We start from the raw sequence: 20,704 nt of genomic DNA on the forward strand, positions 1-20,704 counted from the left end.
GGTGTTTCTGAAAGGTCTATGATAAGTTTAACCTTTTAATGAAATATTACTAAAATATAAAATAAAAAAGAAATTAATACATGTTATTTAATTGGAGCTCTGAATGAAATGAGTGGGAAAATACCCTCAAAAATGAGAAAATCTGGAAATCCAAGCAACACACACATAATGATGGAGGAACTCATCAGGCCAGGCAGCATCTATGGAAAAGAGTAAACAGTCGATGTTTCGGGCTGAGACCCTTCATCAGGACTGGGGAGAAAAGGAAAATATGTCAGATGGAGCCAATGAGGCTGCAAAACAGTTTAGCCTGTGTGCCTAACCTGCCCACTCCACATCTACCCCCAAATCACAAACTGCAGATTGGGCGGGGCTGTCTGCAGCAAGGCTAATCAGTGAGTATGCAGCGGGAGGCTGGTTCCGTTTGCCTTCCACTGACTCATGCGTGTTATAAAACATGACATGAAAGCTGCAGTTATTGCAGCAGGGTCATCTGCCAGAAGTGGCTAAACTGCAAGAGATGAGAATGTGTGAAGTCTACCACTGCATCACTATCTACCACTATAACTTCCGTTAATCCCTGATATCTATCATATTTTGAAAGGAAGTTCAATTCACCTTTCTTGGTGAGTACAAGCTCTTTCTTGCCACATAGAATTTGCAACTATGATAGCATTTTTTAAAAATCGCCTGGAAATTATTTTTCAAAAATACTGTCTAAAACGCTAGCAACACACATCAAGGTTGCTGGTGAACACAGCAGGCCAAGCAGCATCTCTAGGAAGAGGTACAACCGACATTTCAGGCCGAGACCCTTCGTCAGGACTAACTGAAGAAAGAGCTAGTAGGAGATTTAAAAGTGGGAGGGGGAGGGGGAGATCCAAAATGATAGGAGAAGACAGGAGGGGGAGGGATGGAGCCAAGAGCTGGACAGGTGATTGGCAAAAGGGATATGAGAGGATCATGGGACAGGAGGCCCAGGGAGAAGGAAAAGGGGGAGGGGGGAAGCCCAGAGGATGGGCAAGGGGTATAGTCAGAGGGACAGAGGGAGAAAAAGGAGAGTGAGAGAAAGAATGTGTGTATATAAATAACAGATTGGGTACGAGGGGGAGGTGGGGCACTAGTGGAAGTTAGAGAAGTCAATGTTCATGCCATCAGGTTGGAGGCTACCCAGACGGAATATAAGGTGTTGTTCCTCCAACCTGAGTGTAGCTTCATCTTTACAGTAGAGGAGGCCGTGGATAGACATGTTAGAATGGGAATGGGATATGGAATTAACTTTATTTTTACATGTATATTCAGTACTGGTACTTTTTCATATGAGATTATACTTAATAAAATTATTTGCATTTACTACTTTACTAATTTTCTATGGAGCCCTCTCACATATATACATAAATTTTCTTTTTATATATACATATTTCAGACTATTCATGGCCACTGTGGCAAAGAAAATATGTTGGTAATATTCCATTGAACATCTTGCTCATGGTAACTAAGTTTGAAATCTCATAGGGTGCATGTAAACCTTTATAGGACAAAAAGATGTCACTCTGTCTAATTTGTATAACTACACTTTCGAATGAAAACATGCAGCCATGTAAGCTGAGGAAGCACTCGGAGACGGTGCATAAGGACAAGAAAGACAAGATACTGGATTATTTCAAAAACATATGATAATTTTCAATGAAGATCAAGAGTAAAGCAAATAGTTAGTGAAAATGCAGCTAAGATAGATAAAGAACGCGAAGCGCAGAATCAGATATCGCTGTGATGATTGTATGTTCTAGTATCAATTGTTTGGTGACAATAAAGTATAAAGTAAAGTAAAGGTTTACTTGCATCCTATAAGATTTCAAACTTAGTTACAAAAGTTGGCAAGCCACATAATATAGGTGAATCATTGATTCCGCCTTTGGTTTCTGTTGCAAGTTCTACTGTTATGAATCAGAGCACATATGAAACTATTCAAGACATCCCTTTGAGCAACTCATCACCATCAAGGCATATTGATGAAATATTTGCTGATGTGGAAAAAATAACTAGTTGCACAATTGCAAGCAAAGAAGTTTGCCCAGCAAACAGATGAAAGCACGTTGCATCATAATGAAGCCCTTCTGATGGCAGATGTTTGGTTTTTGAATGATGATCAGACCAGTGAGGAAATGCTTTTTGCCCAAAAGTTTATATTATAAATAAAGTGCCTTTTCAAAGCTTTAAAATAGTTTTAGTTTTCATATCCAACTTTAATATTAAATAGTACTTTTAATAATACCTATTGCCTGTTAAAACTCAAATATTGACTTTATATTAGAATAATTAATGCAGTTAACCAAAAAGACTAGCAACTAATGGAGGCTGTAGAGGCTGGGGGGCCACAGAGGTAAATGAAAGTCTCAAGTGGGCCACGAGCAAAAAAAGGTTGAGAGCAACTGGTCTAACCAGAGTTTTATACAGCTGCAACATTATTTTGTGGCTCTTGAAATCAATCCCCCAACTAAAGTTCAACACACTATACTCCCTCTTCACCACCCTATCAGCTTTTGTGGCAACTTTAAAGGATCTATAGACGTGAATCTCAAGATCCCTTTGTTCCTCCACAATGCTAAAAATCCTCACATTACCCTTGTACACTGCCTTCAAGTTTGACCTTCCAAAGTGTATCACTTCATACTTTCCCAGATTGAACTCCATCTACCGCTTTTCAGCTCAGCTCTGAATCCCGTCAATGTCCCATTGCAACCTTCGACAACCTTCTACACAATACTATCAACCTTCATGTCATCTGCAAACTTACTAACCCACCTTTCCACTTACTCATCTTGGTTAGTTATAAAAACCACAAAGAGCAGGAGTCCCAGAATGGATCCATGTGGAACAGTCCGGTCACTGAACTCCAAGCTGAATACGTTCCACCTACTGTCACCTTCTGCCTTTTGTGGGCGAGTCAATTCTGCATCCACAGAATGTCTTACCATTGGCAAGGCTTTGCTGCATACAGGTGTGGAGCATCTAAGTTTCTGAGGAGATATGAATGGAATTAAAAATAATATAACCATCAATATCAATATTTTATGGCTCAGGTGATTGACCTTCAACAAACATTGCCATATTCTACTGTGCAGGTTATAACTGATCAATGGAGTATTTCCCTTGATATTAATTTTTCCGTAGTTCCTTAATATCAAGGGCAGTCATTCACAACTAGCCACTGGAATTCAGCTGCTTTGTCCATTTTTGTTCAAAGCTGTGCACCAGGCAAAATCTAAACCAAGCATCAGAGAACAACTTATTGATGACAAGGCACTGCTTCATAACTCACTTGGTGACACCTTCCAACATGTTGCTGATGGGCTGCTGGATTAGATTTCTCCAAGCTTTTCTGGAGATACCTAGACAATTTTCCACAATGTTGTATAGATCCCAGTGTGAAACCTGGACTGGAACAGCTTGGCTGAAGTCACAACTAATTCAGAAATGCAAGTTTTCAGGACCATATCTGCAATGTTATTGGATCCCATAGCCTTTGCTGCATCAAATATGTTCAGCCATTTCTTCATACCACTTGGATCAAATTGGTTGAGGACTGACTTCTTTGGATTGAATGCTGGGCAATTCCAGCTAAATATTTTTAAATATGATTCTGCCTTACCTCTGGCATTCAAGTGCTGGATCCCACCTTCAGTGAGAAAGGCAACGTTTTTATATCCCCTCCTCCTAATGGCTGTTTACCATGACTGCCATTATTCACAAATGGATGCATTTGGAATTTTGATTAGGTCTGTTTGTTCCGGGATTTTTTAGCTTAGTCCAATGCTTGCTTTACTATTTTGTGTGCATGTGTTGTAGTTTAGTAGGTTAGCTCTTCATCTTTGGTTATGAATTTTTTTCACCATCCCATTTTGGTCTTAACAGCTCATCGAACAAATAATCTTCAAGAGTGCAGTTTTCCCTTGGAACAACACTGGAATATTATCCTAGATTTTGTGTTATATTTTCAGGATTGGGATTTGAACCCACAACACCCTGATCCACAGGGAACACCTGAGCTATGACTGACAGTATTACATGATTAAACTGTTTGTAAATGTAAGAGTTTGAGAAGAGCAACTATCTACATTGGTCAGAATTAGAAAGTAAAACTCTGGTCCATTTGATGCTCTCTGAAGCTCCTGTGCAGCAAGCAAGAATGCAGTCTATCCTGTAACTGCAATCCAGCACACCATGCATGTAAAATCACCATCCGGGCTTTGATGACTGCCCATATCTACAACTTCTTTTCTTCCAAGTCTTTGGGCTTTGAGGTCACTTTTGACTTGTATCGTGAATTTCACAGCTCTGAGCCCACTCAGACTGGGAGCTGATTTAAAGATATCTGCTGTTCTTTTGTTTTTGATTCTTTCGTTGCACTTCTATTCAAGTTCCTTTCCTTCTATTTCTCTTTTCCTTTTAGTTGTCTCTTCTTCAACGCCAATACTGATGCTTGTATTATTTTTGTCTTATTTTGAGCAGTTGCTATTCACTCTTGCCTGCTGATGTTTATGATTTGAAGTTCTGCTCTGAATCTGTCACTTTTTCTATTGCACCATCCAGTAAGAATGCGCAGTTTAGTGTTACTTCCACTTTTTTTGTTTTTCAGTGTCAGTCCATTGTTCTATATAACTTCTGCTATTTCTCCCTGTTAAACAAATGTTTTTATTCTCACTTTTGTTCCATGTTCCAAGTCAACACAAGTAAGTGAATTAATTATTGCATTTCTAATTCTATTTGTGGTGCTTTTGATTCAATTCTATAGATCTTTTTACACCTTCCAACATATTTAATTATCTTTCCAGCATAGATTTATGTTTTGCTCACGTGAACAATTCAGCTTTCTGAGATATTCTGTTCTTCGATGGGGGTGATATGCACCTCACTTCCACTCACAGTATTATTACTGATGAAGTTTCAAAAGCACACTCTGGTATTTTTACATTATTTTGTTACTCTACAGCTTGTCAATGCAGCTATAAAGAAGCTGCCTCCCATTTCACTAAGGGTTTGAGGAGATTTGGTTTGTCAACTGATACACTCGAAAACTTCTACAACTGTACCGTGGAGAGCATTCTGACTGCCAGCATCACTGTCTGGTATGGTATGGGGGGGCTACTACACAGGATTGAAGAAAGTTTCAGAAACTTGTAAAATTAGTCAGCTCCACAGTGGGTACCAGCCTCCGTGGTGTCCAAGATATCTTCAAGCAGCAGTGCCTCAGGAAGACAGTGTGCATCATTAAAGAACCCCACCAGCCAGGACATGCCCTCTTCTCATTGTTACCATTGGGAAGGACCTGAAGGCACACACTCAGCGATTCAGGAACAGCTTCTTCCTCTCGGCCATACGATTTCTGAATGAACATTGAATCCATGAACACTACCTCACTACCTTTTTATCTCTGGGTTTTTTTTGCACTTTAACTTAACTATTTGGCAGATATATATATTTACAGTAATTCATTTTTTCTCTATATTTATTTATCATGTATTTCAATGCACTGTTGCCATTAAGTTAACAAATTTCATGACATATGCCGGTGATATTAAACATGAGTCCGGTTCTGATTCTGTTCTTTAAAGTATCTGTGCACTGTGAAATCATAAACTGCTTCCCTCGCCCCCCCCCCCCCACCCCTGTACATGCTGTACTTCATTTTCATTTTTATTTCTCTCAAATTTCTCTTTATTGTGAGCACTCTGGCTTGCTAACTGCATCGCTATCTCTGTGCTCCCACTCACCAGCTGCAAACTGTCCTCAGCCCCAATCTCCTGAATCAACTTCTCAGCACTTACATTTGTTCAAACTTTACATCTCTTGATACCAAACTGCAATCAGATAACCTTTGCTGAACTTAATTGCTCCCCACCCTTTCCTCCTGTCATATTTGATTTTAAAAGGGAAGAAATGCAGTCAGAAATCTAACTTCTCAGCATCCTATATGATACACATTTAAGCCACTATCTTACCTCATGATTATAATTGAAAAATACAACAAAATGTGTTTAAGTGCACGTACAACAAACACACATTCCAACTACAATTTTCAGAACAATTGACATACTTATTCTTCTGACTGTTTTTTTCTCAGTTATATAAAAAACAGATATACAACTTGTTGAGAATTTTATTCCCAGTGAATGAATGAGTTGGTTTCTTGTCAACTCCACAAAAGAATAAGTCAGTGGGCCAGAAACCCAAAGGGAATCTGCAGATTTTACCCGTCCAGGCCAGGCTGAAATCCAAAAAACCCAAGAGGCAATTAAGATATATTAACCCTTCATCAAAAGCAAGTTTAACAGCATCTGGTTAACTTAACACAGACTCCACAAGTTTCCCAGATGGCCCGAATGTCAGTAATTAAACCATGACAACACAATGGTGACATGATGTTCCAATCCAACAATAAATAAAACAGCTTCACAGCTCTTGTACCAAGTGACAAAGTGATCAACTTCTCCACAGGAGGTGTGTTTGTTGCTTCCTTGAGAGGGTCTGGACAGATTTTTAAGCGGATGTGATGAATGTGTGAACTCTGCTTCTCAGTTTAGACCCTTGTCGGATCTGATCACTTACTTATTGTGCCTAGCCGGGCTATGTAAAGTCCTCACAGTGCTCATGCTGGCATTGTGTAAGACGCAGACAAAAAGAAGGATGAAGAGCAACATGTGACCATCAGAGAGTTGGAAGTCTGGGGAGGGTGGACTGGTGAGTGAATGTTGCATGGAGAGCAAAGCTTCAGTTGCACGGGGTTCCCTTTTTAAAGAGGATCAGTGTGATGGCAGATGATACAGCCACTTGATAGAAGCTGCTGTCTGCAGGGTCTGACAGAAATACTGCACTGGTGATTAAAAGTGAGCACAGTCTTTAAACTTTATACTTCAGGAGCTTTCAGGGGCTCTACCAATCATGTATATGGGATTCTATAGTAAACTGCTCATAAAAACTGCGTAGATGATGGATCCCTAGCGTTGAAGGGCAGGACTTAATGCAACTTCACCACCAGAGAGAGAGACAAGAAAAATAAAAAACTGAAACGAGGAAAAATCTGCAGATGCTGGAAATCTGAGCAACACACACAAGATACTGGAGGATCTCAGCAGGCCAGGCAGCATCTAGGAAAAGAGTACAGTCGACGTTTTGGGCAGGACTAAAAATAAAGAAAACTTCTTAGGTTTGTGGCTTTTCTAGCTTGTACTGTTGCCAGGTTTAACAGACTGCATGCAAACACGACCATTCAGTGTGGTAAGTTAATTAAGTAGAAGGGGTTCCATTCCATCGATCCAGGGATGGTCTGCAGACACAGACAGATCTTTCACGTTGTGATCATGAGACAGCTGATTTATTTCCATAATTCAGTGTTCTTGCGAAGTTCAAACCTTCCTGATGTATTTTCACCTTCATAGATTAAGGGGTGGGATACCTAGGGTAAAGGATATCCACTGTAGCAACAATGAGGCACAGGAGTATTATAATCAAAGTGACTCTCACGACCGGACTATGTAACAGTTTCTTCCCCCAGGCCATCAGACCCTTCAATATCCAGAGCCTGGACTGACACCAACCTACTGCCCTCTACTGTGCCTATTGTCTTGTTTATTATTTATTGTAATGCCTGCACTGTTTTGTGCACTTTATGCAGTCCTGTGTAGGTCTGTAATCTAGTGAAGTTTTGCGTTGTTTTACATAGTTCAGTGCAGTTTTTGTATTGTTCATGTAGCACCATGGTCCTGAAAAATGTTGTCCCGTTTTTACTGTGTACTGTACCAGCAGTTATGGTCAAAATTACAATAAAAAGTGACTTGACTTGACTTGACTCTGTATTTCTTGAACAAACTGCAGAAGCTCTTCAACAAGCACTAATCAGGACCACGAAATTGTGGTGATCTGTAAACACAGTATAAAGACTTATTTCAAAGTGTAAACAGGATAAGCAAGTCAATATGGGTCTCTTGCAGCCTGATACAAAAGAACTGATTTTAGGGCAATCAAGAAATTGCAGGAGTACAGGTTTCCCCTGCCATCCGAAGGTAGAGCATTCCTATGAAACGGTTCGTAAGCCAGGATGTCGTAAAGCGAAGAAGCAATTACCATTTATTTATATGGGAAAATTTTGTGAGCGTTTGCAGACCCAAAAATAACCCACCAAATCGTGCCAAATAACACATAAAACCTAAAATAACAGTAACATATAGTAAAAGCAGGAATGATATGATAAGTACACAGCTTATATAAAGTAGAAATACTTTTCCACAAGCATTGCCTGAACTGTTCTCCGTAGTGAAAATCTCACACAAGCGCCGTCGGCAAAAACATGGCGCAAGCGCTCTCCAGTAACCTTTAAGCTATGAAGCTGCCAAATCCATACCAAATAACACATAAAAGTACACAGCCTATGTAAAGTAGATATAATGTACGTACAGTGTAGTATCACTTACTGGAATTGGAAAAGCGCAGAGCACACTGATGATGGTGTGTTAGACTGAGTCGTCAGAGTTTGGGTGGTGCAGTGGCCCCCACCCTCCGGGCAGCGAACCGATACCGATCCGCGAAGCATGCAGTGGTAGCCGGGAGGCACACAGCACGTCTTTAAGAAAAAAGCCGAAATAAACATGCTAATAATTAGGTACCCCCCGGCATGTAATTGTCAGCCCAGATCAGTGCCGATTTCCGATTGCATCGCCTCTGATCTGGGCCGACAATTACGTGCCGGGTGGTACCTAATTAATTATCATGTTTATTTTGGCCTTTTGTCTTAAAGATGTGCTGTGTGTCTCCCGGCTACTGCTGCATTCTCGGCGAATCGGTATCTGTCCGCGGCCTGGGTGTTGGGGTGGTGGGACACTGGGGTGTCATCTCGTTGTCTGTTTCCATTAGAGCAAGCAGCTCTTCTTCTCCTATAACTGCCTACCTCGATGTCGAAGGTCGAGGTTCATCGTCTGCTGTGGCTGATGTGGAAGGCTTGCTTGACTGCTGAGCCTCGCGCATTTTTAGATCATACAGTTCTTTGTAAGCACTCAAACCATCCTGCAAATATCCCCTAAACCTACGTAGCCTTTCAAAATTAAAGTCGTACTTTATCATTACTCATTCAATTTCGATTGTTATCCTTTCCTCTTCCAATTGCATCAGCTCTTCATCTATCAGTTCTTGGTCATGGGATGCCAAAACCTCTTCAACATCATCTTCATCAGCTTCCACAAGATAAACTCACTTAGTCCTTACTTCGTTCACCACGATAGAAACACTTAATTATGTCTAGTTTTATGCTAAGTGTAACACCCTTACGAGCTCTTTCAGGCTTTTCCAATACCATAGAACTCATCTTGCTAACGGCTGCTCACAGGCACATGTGTTTAAGCAATGCTGGCCAAAATGCCGTTCCGAATCCGGGGGACAGCGGCTGCTTGGGGTGCACGCTGCTTTTTTCGTAACAGTGAAAACACCTTCTGTTAGTGAAAACAGGGTACTAATGTGGGTCTTTCTTAACAGTGAGGTGTCGTAAAACGAACGTTTGAAAAGCGGGCGACACCTGTATTGCACAAATATTTCCCACGTCTTTGCAGAATAAGAGTTAAGCACAGAAACAGTGGAGATCTACGGGTCTAGAATCAATCTAGACTCGAGATTGATTGACGAATTGAAAGAAACTGGCATTTGTGCAAAAACTGGTATCAGAGAAATTAATAGGACTGAACAGTGACTTGAAGACCGACATCCTAAGGTTTTTTTCTCAAAGGAGTGGCAATGGATTAGATTAGATTAGATTATGAGGACACGCAGTCCTCTTTTATTGTCATTTAGTAATGCATGCATTAAGAAATGATACAATGTTTTTCCAGAATGCTATCACAGAGATACATGACAAACCAAGACTGAAAAACTGACAAAAAACACATAATTATAACATATAGTTACAACAGTGCAAAGCAATACCGTAATTTGATAAGAACAGACCATAGGCACAGTAAAATCACAGAGTCTCTCGAAAGTTCCATCATCTCACGCAGACGGTAAACCTCCAGCGCCGCAAACTTGCCGATGCAGCGTCCTGGAAGCATCCGACCACAGTCCAACTCCGAGTCCATCCGAAAACTCTGAGGCTCCGACCAGCTCCCCGACACCGATACACTGAGCACCATCTCTGTCGAGCGTTTCGACCCCAGCCCCAGCAACAGGCGATACACAAGGCTGAGGATTTGGGGCCTTCCCTCCAGAGATTCTCGATCGTGCAGTAGCAGCGGCAGCGAAGCAAGCATTTCAGAAGTTACTCCATAAGTTCCTCATAAACACAAAATACCGTCTAGGTAGTCTCCAGCCCCTTGGTATGAACATAGAATTCTCCAACTTCCGGTAATTCCCTGCCCCTCCCTTCCCCTATCCCTATGTCACTCTGCTCCTTCCCCCAGCTGCCTATCACCTCCATCATGGTTCCGCCTCCTTCTACTACGCATTGTGTTTTCCCCTATTCTTTCTTCACCTTTCCTGCCTATCCCCTTCCTGCTTCCCCTCCCCCACCCCTTTATCTTTCCCCTTAACGGTTTTTCACCTGGAACCTACCAGCCTTTTCTTTCCCACCCTCCCCCCACCATCTTTATAGGGCCTCTGCCCCTTCCCTCTGCAGTCCTGACGAAGGGCTCTGGCCCAAAACGTCGACCGATCTTTTCCACAGATGCTGCCCGACCTGCTGAGTTCCTCCAGCAGGTTGTGAGTGTTCCAGATGTTCCTCCGTGCTTCTTCACGTCTGTCTCTATCAAATCAGGATTGTGCACGGCATCCTACTTCACAGATACGATATCAATTCGGAACGGCCACGCGCGCTGCGTCGCGCCGCCATCTTCTCCTCCCTCCTCATGTAGTGATTGCATTGGTTGTTCAGAGATTCTTGAATAGTTTCCACAGTTTGGAAGATGGCAAGTGTAATCAGACCCGGAAGAGAAGAGAAAGAAAAAGTAGCAAACTTCAGATGAGTTATCCTGACTTATAGGAAAATTGCTTAAAATATGATGAAGGAGGTTGTTACAGAACACTTAATAATATTGATAAAGTTAACAGAAGAATTTTGAGAGAAAATCATGTTCAACAAAACTGTTGGAATAGATAAGAGGGAGCCAGTGTATATGGCATATTTAGACTTTCAGCAAGAGGTTATTAAACAGAATTTGAGCACTTACCTGTACATTGGGGTAATATAATGTACTGACACACACTGAAGATTAGTTGATGGACAAAAACCAAAGAGAGGTGTAAATGTATAACTTTCTAGTTGGGAGGCTTTTGCAATTTGCATGAGATTGTTGCTAGGTCCACAGTTCATAATCTATACAAATGATTTGGACAAGGGGACTGCATTTAATATATTCAGGTTTCTGTTGATGCAAAGCTGGATGGAAATGTGAGTTGCACGGAGAATGCAAAGGGACTTCAGGGGGATATAGACAACACAATTAAATGGGGTAGGGACATGGCAGGTGGAATATCATGTGTGTCATCCACTCTAACAGAAAAAAATAGATCAGAATAGTATTTTTAAAAATGAAGGATTAAAAGGTTCAAAGGGACCTGGATGTCTTTGCACACAATTTTTGAAAACTAATGTTTTGATACAGCATGCAGATAAAAAAGTAAATGATACATTAATTTTTATTGAAAGAGGGCTCAGTTTTCACACTAACGTCATCTTACTCCTACTGTAAAACTAAACCTACAAATTTCCTGCAGGTCAGTGAGTGATGGAGGGAGTATAATGAAGATTCACGATTGATACCTGGGATGATGTGTGAAGGGGCGGGGTAATGTGGACTGTGACTGTGCTATGTGGAAAAATTAAGTAGACTGCTCCTTTAACTCTTCTAAACTGTCTGGAGTTTAAAAGAGTTAAAAAGGAAATCTTACTGAACTACAAAATTCTTACGGGCTTTGAGAGGGTACGTGCAAGGATAATGTTTTCCCTGATTCTGGGGTTCAGAACCAGAGTTCACAGTCTCAAAATATTCCTACATTTTTATGTCAAGAGGTTGAATGACGGATCTTCAGATAATGGAGCTTGAGGGTCAGTTCAGAGAAATGGGGCTGAAACGAAAGGTCAAGTCTGATCTTGTTGAATGGGAGAGAAGGCACCTGGGGATCGAGGGCCTTCTCCTGCTTCTGATGTTCTTTTTATGTCTACTATTCAGCGCAACGGCAAGGGTTGTACATAAAGACCAGAGTCAACACAAGCTCTTCAGACAAGGAACAGGAGCAGGAAGATGCTGGCAAGGATCAAGAGCGGTACGCATTGCTTTATACTTGCTCAGGTTTCCATCAGAACAGTAAAGGTCAACTACTCTCCAAGATTGCCTCGTCTTCTCATCCAGATTGATATACCCCTTCACTTCTTCCCTTCCACCAACACATAGTGGACCTGCAAACGACCATATTTTCCTTTTCCAGAGCACTGTAGGTCCATGGACTCCAAATTTATTTGTTGTGAGCCTTCTGCCATTAGACAATCTGTTTTGTTCCACACAAGAAAACTGAGTCAGATAATTATTTTTATTTCAGGCCAAGTGTGAAAACTCACCTCTCTAACACTGTATAAAACATGCCATTGTGCAACCAAAATTCCTCTTCCTCTTCCTCTAACTGTCGCTTCCACAGAGTTAAAGGCAGCCTGCTCAGATTCCTGTTTTAAACCTGAGCTGCTGTCTGCCATTTGGAGCCAGTGAGGGCTCCTCCAGTGACTGGAAAAACAGATTTTAACAACAGGGCATGAGACATTGTTTGAAAATCTGACCAATGAGCACATCAGGTGAGAAGAGGAAGGACTTCAGTCAGACTCTCTACTTCCATACATCATACAACAATCCCTTTATTGCCCACCCTATATTTTCCTGCCAGCAAAGAACTGTTGAGCCCTGTACTGTAGGGATAAAGAGTTCAATAGGTTCAATAGGTACATATAATGTCAGAGAAATATATACAATATACATTCTGAAATTCTATTTCTTTGCCAACTTCCACGAAAACAGAGGAGTTCCCCAAATAATAAATGACAATTAAACATTAGAACCCCAAAGCCCCCCCCCAGTTCCTCCCTCCCACGTACAAGCAGCAGCAAGGCAACGACCCACTCCCACCCCCACCAGCAAAAAGCATCAGCGCCCTCCACCGAGCACTCAAGTGTGCAGCAAATTATCAATAGACATAGACTTGCAGTACCCCAAAGACTACTCATTCACCCAGTAATTTGACACAGGCTCTCTCTCTCCCTAAAAAGGAAAAAAGAAGTGTCCTCGTTTCACAATGAGAGGGGGAGATATAACAAGCAACTTGCTGATTTACGATGTTAAAAGTCTGTTGTATTGCTTTTTCCGAGCTCTGTGCCCAGACAGTCAGCCCCAGAAAGGTGCAGCTCTTCGGAAACACAACCTCCGGCAGCTAACCCGCTGCTCCCTGTGTTCCGTGTTCTCCCGTGACACTTCAGTCAGGGGCACCCGCTTAGAATCAGCACGCCTCCAGTGCCACAAAAATCCGGCATCCTGAAGGCGTGCTCGTCTTCCAGGCCACATCCTTGGGATATCAAAAAGCAGCTGGTTGTGAGGCCCTGACAGCGGGTCCTGTTCCTGCAAAGAACCAAAATCAGAGTGTAACTCTAGGTCAGGGTCTACGAAAGAACCTTGAAAAGGGAAAAAAAAGAGATATCAAAGATAGAAGTAAGCTGAATATCCAAGCACTTTTTTCCAATATGCTAAGGAACCATATACGCTTTGTGTGGATGTCATGCTTGATGCTCCAAAATATGTTCTGCCTCATGGGTGAAAATAATAATTACAAGGACCTGTGTCATTAAATCATTTAAATTCAAATAGGTTACTCCAACCTCTTGGCAAGTGCATTACCAAAATATAACCAGCATATCTCCTGTTCCACCAGGGGCCAAACACCCTTGACCATAAAAGATGCCTACCAATCCACCCACAATTTAGTAAATCATTCCACTAGGCTGTATCCCTTCTCCCTACGTACAATCAGAAACTGAAATGTGAGGATCAAGTCAGAAAGTCAAATGATGTTGGTCTGAGGAAATAGATGAGCTTCTATGTGACTGCTTTCAGTTGGTAGAAGACGGGAGGAGAAAATGGCAGTGCGACGCACGCGTGCGCGCAGTTCTCCAGTGAAAATGATATCGTTTCTGTTAAATAGGGGCCGTGGACAATTCTGATTTGATGGAGACAGACGTGAAAGCACAGGGGAACATCTGGAGAAATTTCTGAAACGCTGGTTCACTGCCGCTGTTACTGGGCAATCAAGAATCTTCAGGAGGGAAGGCCCCAAAATCCCCGGCTTTGCCTGCTGCTGGCGACCGAGGCTGAGGTTGAATCATTTGGATAGAGATGGTGCTCGGTACTCGGTATCGGAGGGCTGATCAGAGCTCGAAGTTTTCGCAGGACTTAGAGTCGGACTGTGGTCGGGCATGGCAAGGAGAGTTTTCTTCCTTCTCCCGTCTGCATGAGATGTGGGACATTTGAGAAACTTTGAACTTTTTTACTGTGCCGTGGCCTGTTCTTCATCAAGTTATGGTATTGTTGCACTGTTGTAACTATATGTTATAATTATGCGGTTTTTGTTAATTTTTCAGTCTTGGTCTGTCCTGTGTGTTTGTGATATCACACCGGAGGAATATTGTATCATTTCTTAATGCATGCATTACTAAATGACAATAAAAGAGGACTGTGTGTCTTCATAATCTAATCTAATCTAATATTCAAAGACTCAGCCGCCAACCTAGATGAATATGTCACCAACATCATGAATTGTCAACAGCAAGTGTGTAAAGAACTATTGTATGATAAAGTTCGCTCCAGGTGTTCTCAAACTAGAAACTATGGATGAACCAAGAGATCCACTCCTTATTGAAGTCCAGGACTGCAGTGTTCAATTCTGGTAACACTGACCAGATATCAAGATACAACTTTAGCAAAGCTATCAGCAAGGCAGAAGACAATGTCAGTCCAAAATTAAGTCCCAGACCAGATGCCATTTGTGGCAGGGCTCATATGCCATATCAGGTTACAAAACAAAGTCAGGCAGCGTCACTGATAACAGTGCACCCTTCCTGATAAGCTTAATGTATTCTATGCACATTTTGAACAGAAAGGGAATGGAATTTTACCATCTGCCCCAACAGCCTCCAATGCACCTGAACCTAGAGTCACTGTTGCAGACTTAAGATCCAGAGAATGAAACCATGAAAGGCATTTGGCTTGGATGGTGTCTGGCCATGACCTTCAATCCCATGCAGATCAACTGGTGGGGTATTTGCAGACATTTTTAACCGCTTCCTACTTCAATCTGATGTTTCCACTCAACTGCCACTATAAATTCCAACAATCAAAATCAGAATCAATTCAGAATTGTGTTTATTATCACTGACATATATTGCGGAATTTGTTGTTTTGTGGCAGCAGTACAATGCTGACATAAAAATTAATATAAATTACAACAAGAAAGTAAATAATTATGTAGTGCAGAAGAGGAATACCGAGATATTGTTCATGGGCCGTTCAGAAATCTGACGGCAGAGAGGAAGAATCTGTTCTTAGATGCTATATGTGAGTCTTCCAACTCCTGTACTTCCCCGCTGATGTAGTAATGAGAAGAATACTATGTCTTATGTCTTATTTCTTATGGCATGGTGGTGAGGATTCAAAATGAGGAAGTCCTTGATGGTGGGGAGACTTGTGCCCATGATGGAGCTAGCAAATTTTAAAATGCTCTGCAGCTTCTTTTGATCCTGTGCACTGGAGCCTCCATACCAGATAGTGATGCAAAATAATCCGCAGATGCTGGGATCTAAGCAACTCTCACAACACGCTGAAGGAACTCAGCAGGTTGGGCAGCATCCATGGTAATGATGAGTCAACATTTCGGGCCGGAACCCTTCGTCAGGACTGAAGAGGGAAGGGCCAGAGGCTGTATAAAGAAGGTGGGGGGAGGGTGGAAAGGAGAAGGCTGGTAGGTACCAGGTGAAAAACCAGTAAGGAGAAAGATCAAGGGGTGGGGGAGGGGAAGCTGGGAGGTGATAGGCAGGAAAGGTGAGAAGGAATAGGGGAAAACACAATGGGTTCTCCTTCTCCTTGCCTTCTCCTTCCCACCCTCCCCCACCCTCTTTATAGGGCCTCTGCCCCTTCCCTCTTCGGTCCTGACGAAGGGTTCCGGCCCGAAATGTCAACTCATCCTTTCCACGGATGCTGCCCGACCTGCTGAGTTCCTCCAGCGTAGTGTGAGATAGTGATGCAACCAGTCACAATATATTTGTTGAAAATTGGTGATATACGAAATATTCTCAAACTCTTAATGAAGTATAGCTGCTGGCGTGCCTTCATCATTATTGCATCAATACTTTGGACTCAGGATAGATCTTTTGAGAAGTTGATGCCCAGCAACTTAAAGTTGCTCCACCGTTCCACTGCTGACCATTCAATGAGGATTGGAGTGCATTCTCCCAACTTACCCTTTCGAAGTCCTTCATCTTGCTGAGGATGAACACAAAGTTGTTGTTGTGGCATCACTCAACTAGCCAAACGGTCTTGCTCCTACATGCCTCCTCGTTGCCATCTGAAATACTGTTGACAACCATTGTGCCATCAGCAAATTTATTGATGGCGTTTGCCTTGTGCCTTGCCAAACAGTTATGAGTGTAGAGGGTGTTGAGCAGTGGGCTAAGCAATGCATCCTTGAGGTGTGACTATGTTGAACGTCAGCGAGAAGGAGACATTATTACCGATCAGGACTGACTCTGGTCCCCTGATGAGAAATAATCTCATTGCAAAGGGAGGTACAGAGGCCCAGGTTTTGAAGCTTATTGATTAGCAGAGAGGGAATGATTGTTGTGTATTTAATATTTCAGTACTATTTGAGTAATATTGTAAATATATTGCTTGATTAAGCATTCTTTGTTGTTTACATAATGAATTGTGGGTTATATGTAAAACAACGTAAATGGCATACTTCATTATGTTGCCACGCTTAAAGTAAAATAAAACTGAAGTTAGACTCACATTCCTGGCTCCCTTGATTTCCCTTCAATTAGTTTTTATGTTTTTGAGTAACAAAACAGTGATGGTGTTGAATGCTGAGCTGCAATCGACAAACAGCAGCCTGATGAAACTGTTGCTGTTTTCCAGGTGTCGAAAGCCAAGTGCAGATCAAGGCTGTTTAGCTTCTCTTGATAAAACAAACCTCTCTTCCAAGAATTAGCCTAACAAGCCTTCACTGGATATCCTTCAATGTGACTTATCCAGGTAATGCAGTCTTCATCTACTCAACCTCTCCTCATAAGGATTTGCTTTTTGAGGAGAAACCGAGTAGCCTATATTCTCCATCGTGTTGGTCCACAATTTTGAAGAATTTGTGTACCTTTTCCCAAATAAATAATGTGCTTAATTACCAATGATCTAAAGCAAATTCCTATTGCAGTTCACAGGACGTTATTGCAAGAGGAATTGTGGGCTTTCCCAGAAGTTTGCTGACACCTGCTGCTCATTTCCACTCTGCACTAGAAGATATTGTTTAGATTGTCTTGTAAGTGAAACACTCAAGCTATCCAACGACACTAAAACAATTTATTTTAGACAGCATGTTTTCTCTGTCACATTCACTAATATTCTTACGTAATAACCTTTAATTCAGTAATTTCAGTTATGTTTTATACAAATCATTCTTTCATATTCTAGCAAATGTAATTAAATGTTTTAGAAAATACACAAGGGACGGGAGAATTTCTCACTTAACTCACTCGTACAAGTGCACACTTTAATTGGAGTTACGTCCTCGGATTCAATATCCCAGTCTTCTTACAGCATATCTTATGTATTTTACCTTTTACCTTATTTGACATTTGTTTTGAAATAATCCATGCTCTATATCTCTTAGTAAAAAACTTTTTCAGCTTGCCCTTCTGTTCTTTTTGTTTTGTCATTTCTAATTTCCCAGTCAGTGAGAAACATTTTATTATTTATATTTTATGTTCTGTTACAGTTGTGAGGGCTTTTATCAAGAAATCTCAATCATCTGTCATATTATAAAACTATTTTCCACTGCTATTTCTATGTTAATCATTTTATGTAATTATTTAATGTTAATGAAATAGCATATGTTTAATGTTCATTGTCTAGTTCTGAAAAGTCTGACAACTTATGTGTATAATTTTATTACCTTTCCAAAGTAAAATATTCTGCAATTTTCAAACATAATTAAAAATCCAGAATTATCAATTTTTGGAGTCCAGTATTATTTCCAAATCTATGTCTGAGTTGTAATGATATGTCTGTAGTAATTATTCTTGAGAATGTATTGACATGGAACGTATTCAACCTTCAAGGATGATGCACCAGGACTGATCATATTCATACACTGTTTTCACAAAGTCAACTTTCTATCACAGATCACTGATTTCTTTTTCTTCTCGTTCTAGATCACTTCCCCAGTTTTAGTGCCCTCTCTTAATGCAAGCTAGCAATCCAATCTGGAAAACCTTACCAATTTGTACAGAACTGATTAAATGGTTATGCAGAAACTCATTCCCCATATTGGTTATACAGTAGATTCTGGTTAATTGGGACACATTAAGATGAGTACATTTTAGCCCAATTTATCAGCTGCTCCAGTTAGCTGAAGTTTCATGGAAATTGTTAAAATGATAGAAAAAAAATGAACTACCATTTAACTGAGTAACAAATTATGTATTTAAATGAAATTCAGAACAAATTAGAACACTATCAATACTACTACAGTACTATAAAACTGTGTATTAATTCCTAATATTTGTTGATGCAGGAAATCATCCAATGTATGGTGGCAGGTTCCTTTGATTGACAGTAAAGGAACCAGATCAGCACAGATACCTCATGTAGATAATGGACTGCCTTCATACAATGCTATCGACGATTATATCCTCCAAATCTTCACTTTCATTGTAACATTCAAGATGAATAGCAACACACACAGAAAATGCTGGTGAACGCAGCAGGCCAGGCAGCATCTATAGGAAGAAGTACAGTCGAAATTTCGGGCCGAGACCCTTCGTCAGGACTAACTGAAAGAAGAGCTGGTAAGAGATTTGAAAGTGGGAGGGGGAGGGGGAGATCCGAAATGATAGGAGAAGACAGGAGGGGGAGGGATGGAGCCAAGAGCTGGACAGTTGATTGGCAAAAGGGATATGGGAGGATCATGAGACAGGAGGCCTAGGGAGAAAGAAAGGGGGAGGAGGAAAAAACCCAGAGGATGGGCAAGGAGTATAGTGAGAGGGACAGAGGGAGAAAAAAGAGAGAAAAAAAGGGGGGGGGGAAGAAAAAACAAACAAACAAATAAATAAATAACGGATGGGGTACGAGGTGGAGGTGGGGCATTAATGGAAGTTAGAGAAGTCAATATTCATGCCATCAGGATGGAGGCTACCCAGAAGGAATATAAGGTGTTGTTCCTCCAACCTGAGTGTGGCTTCATCTTGACAGTAGAGGAGGCCGTGGATAGACATATCAGAATGGGAATGGGAAGTGGAATTAAAATGTGTGGCCACTGGGAGATCCTGCTTTCTCTGGCGGACAGAGCGTAGGTGTTCACTGAAACGATCTCCCAGTCTGCGTCGGGTCACACCAATATATAGAAGGCCACATCGGGAGCACCAGACGCAGTATATCACCCCAGCCGACCCACAGGTGAAGAGTCGCCTCACCTGGAAGGACTGTCTGGGGCTCTGAATGGTGGTGAGGGAGGAAGTGTAAGGGCATGTGTAGCACTTGTTCCGCTTACAAGGATAAGAGCCGGGAGGGAGATCGGTGGGAAGGGATGGGGGGACGAATGGACAAGGGAGTCGCGTAGAGAGCGAACCCTGTGGGAAGTAGAGAGAGGGGGGAGGGAAAGATGTGCTTGATGGTGGGATCCCGTTGAAAGTGGCGGAAGTTATGGAGAATTATATATTGGACTCGGAGGCTGGTGGGGTGGTAGGTGAGGACAAGGGGAACCCTATTCCTAGTGGGGTGGCGGGAGGATGGGGTGAGAGCAGATGTGCGTGAAATGGGAGAGATGAGTTTGAGAGCAGAGTTGATGGTGGAGGAAGGGAAGCCCCTTTCTTTAAAAAAGGAGGACATCTCCTTCGTCCTGGAATGAAAAGCCTCATCCTGAGAGCAGATGCAGTGGAGATGGAGGAATTGCGTGAAGGGGATAGCATTTTTGCAAAAAACAGGGTGGGAAGAGGAATAGTCCAGGTAGCTGTGAGAGTCCGTGGGCTTATAGTAGACATCAGTAGATAAGCTGTCTCCAGAGATAGAGACAGAAAGATCAAGAAAGGGGAGGGAGGTGTCGGTAATGGTCCAGGTAAACTTGAGGGCAGGGTGAAAGTTGGAGGCAAAGTTAATGAAGTCAATGAGCTCAGCATGCGTGCAGGAAGCAGCGCCAATGTAGTCGTCGATGTAGCGAAGGAAAAGTGGGGGATAGATACCGGTATAGGCTTGGAACATGGATTGTTCCACAAAGCCAACAAAAAGGCAGGCATAACTGGGAACCATACGGGTGCCCATGGCTACACCTTTACTTTGGAGGAAATGAGAGATGCCAAAGGAGAAATTATTAAGAGTAAGGACTAGTTCCGCTAGATGGAGGAGAGTGATGGTAGAGGGGAACTGGTTAG

General features: G+C 41.8%; 2 long non-coding RNA genes across 2 annotated transcripts; both read left to right on the forward strand.

The window, feature by feature from the left end:
* The first annotated feature begins 468 nt into the window (after positions 1-468).
* LOC134353390 (uncharacterized) lies at positions 469-15,013 on the forward strand. The gene is made up of 3 exons (XR_010019606.1): positions 469-626; positions 12,210-12,303; positions 14,218-15,013. It is a non-coding gene; the product is annotated as an uncharacterized LOC134353390 (long non-coding RNA).
* A 2,181-nt stretch (positions 15,014-17,194) lies between these two features.
* On the forward strand, positions 17,195-19,074 carry LOC134353391 (uncharacterized). The gene is made up of 3 exons (XR_010019607.1): positions 17,195-17,318; positions 17,494-17,598; positions 18,853-19,074. It is a non-coding gene; the product is annotated as an uncharacterized LOC134353391 (long non-coding RNA).
* The last annotated feature ends 1,630 nt before the right edge of the window (positions 19,075-20,704 follow it).

This window comes from Mobula hypostoma, chromosome 10, assembly GCF_963921235.1.
Source record: "Mobula hypostoma chromosome 10, sMobHyp1.1, whole genome shotgun sequence".
Taxonomy (NCBI): domain Eukaryota; kingdom Metazoa; phylum Chordata; class Chondrichthyes; order Myliobatiformes; family Myliobatidae; genus Mobula; species Mobula hypostoma.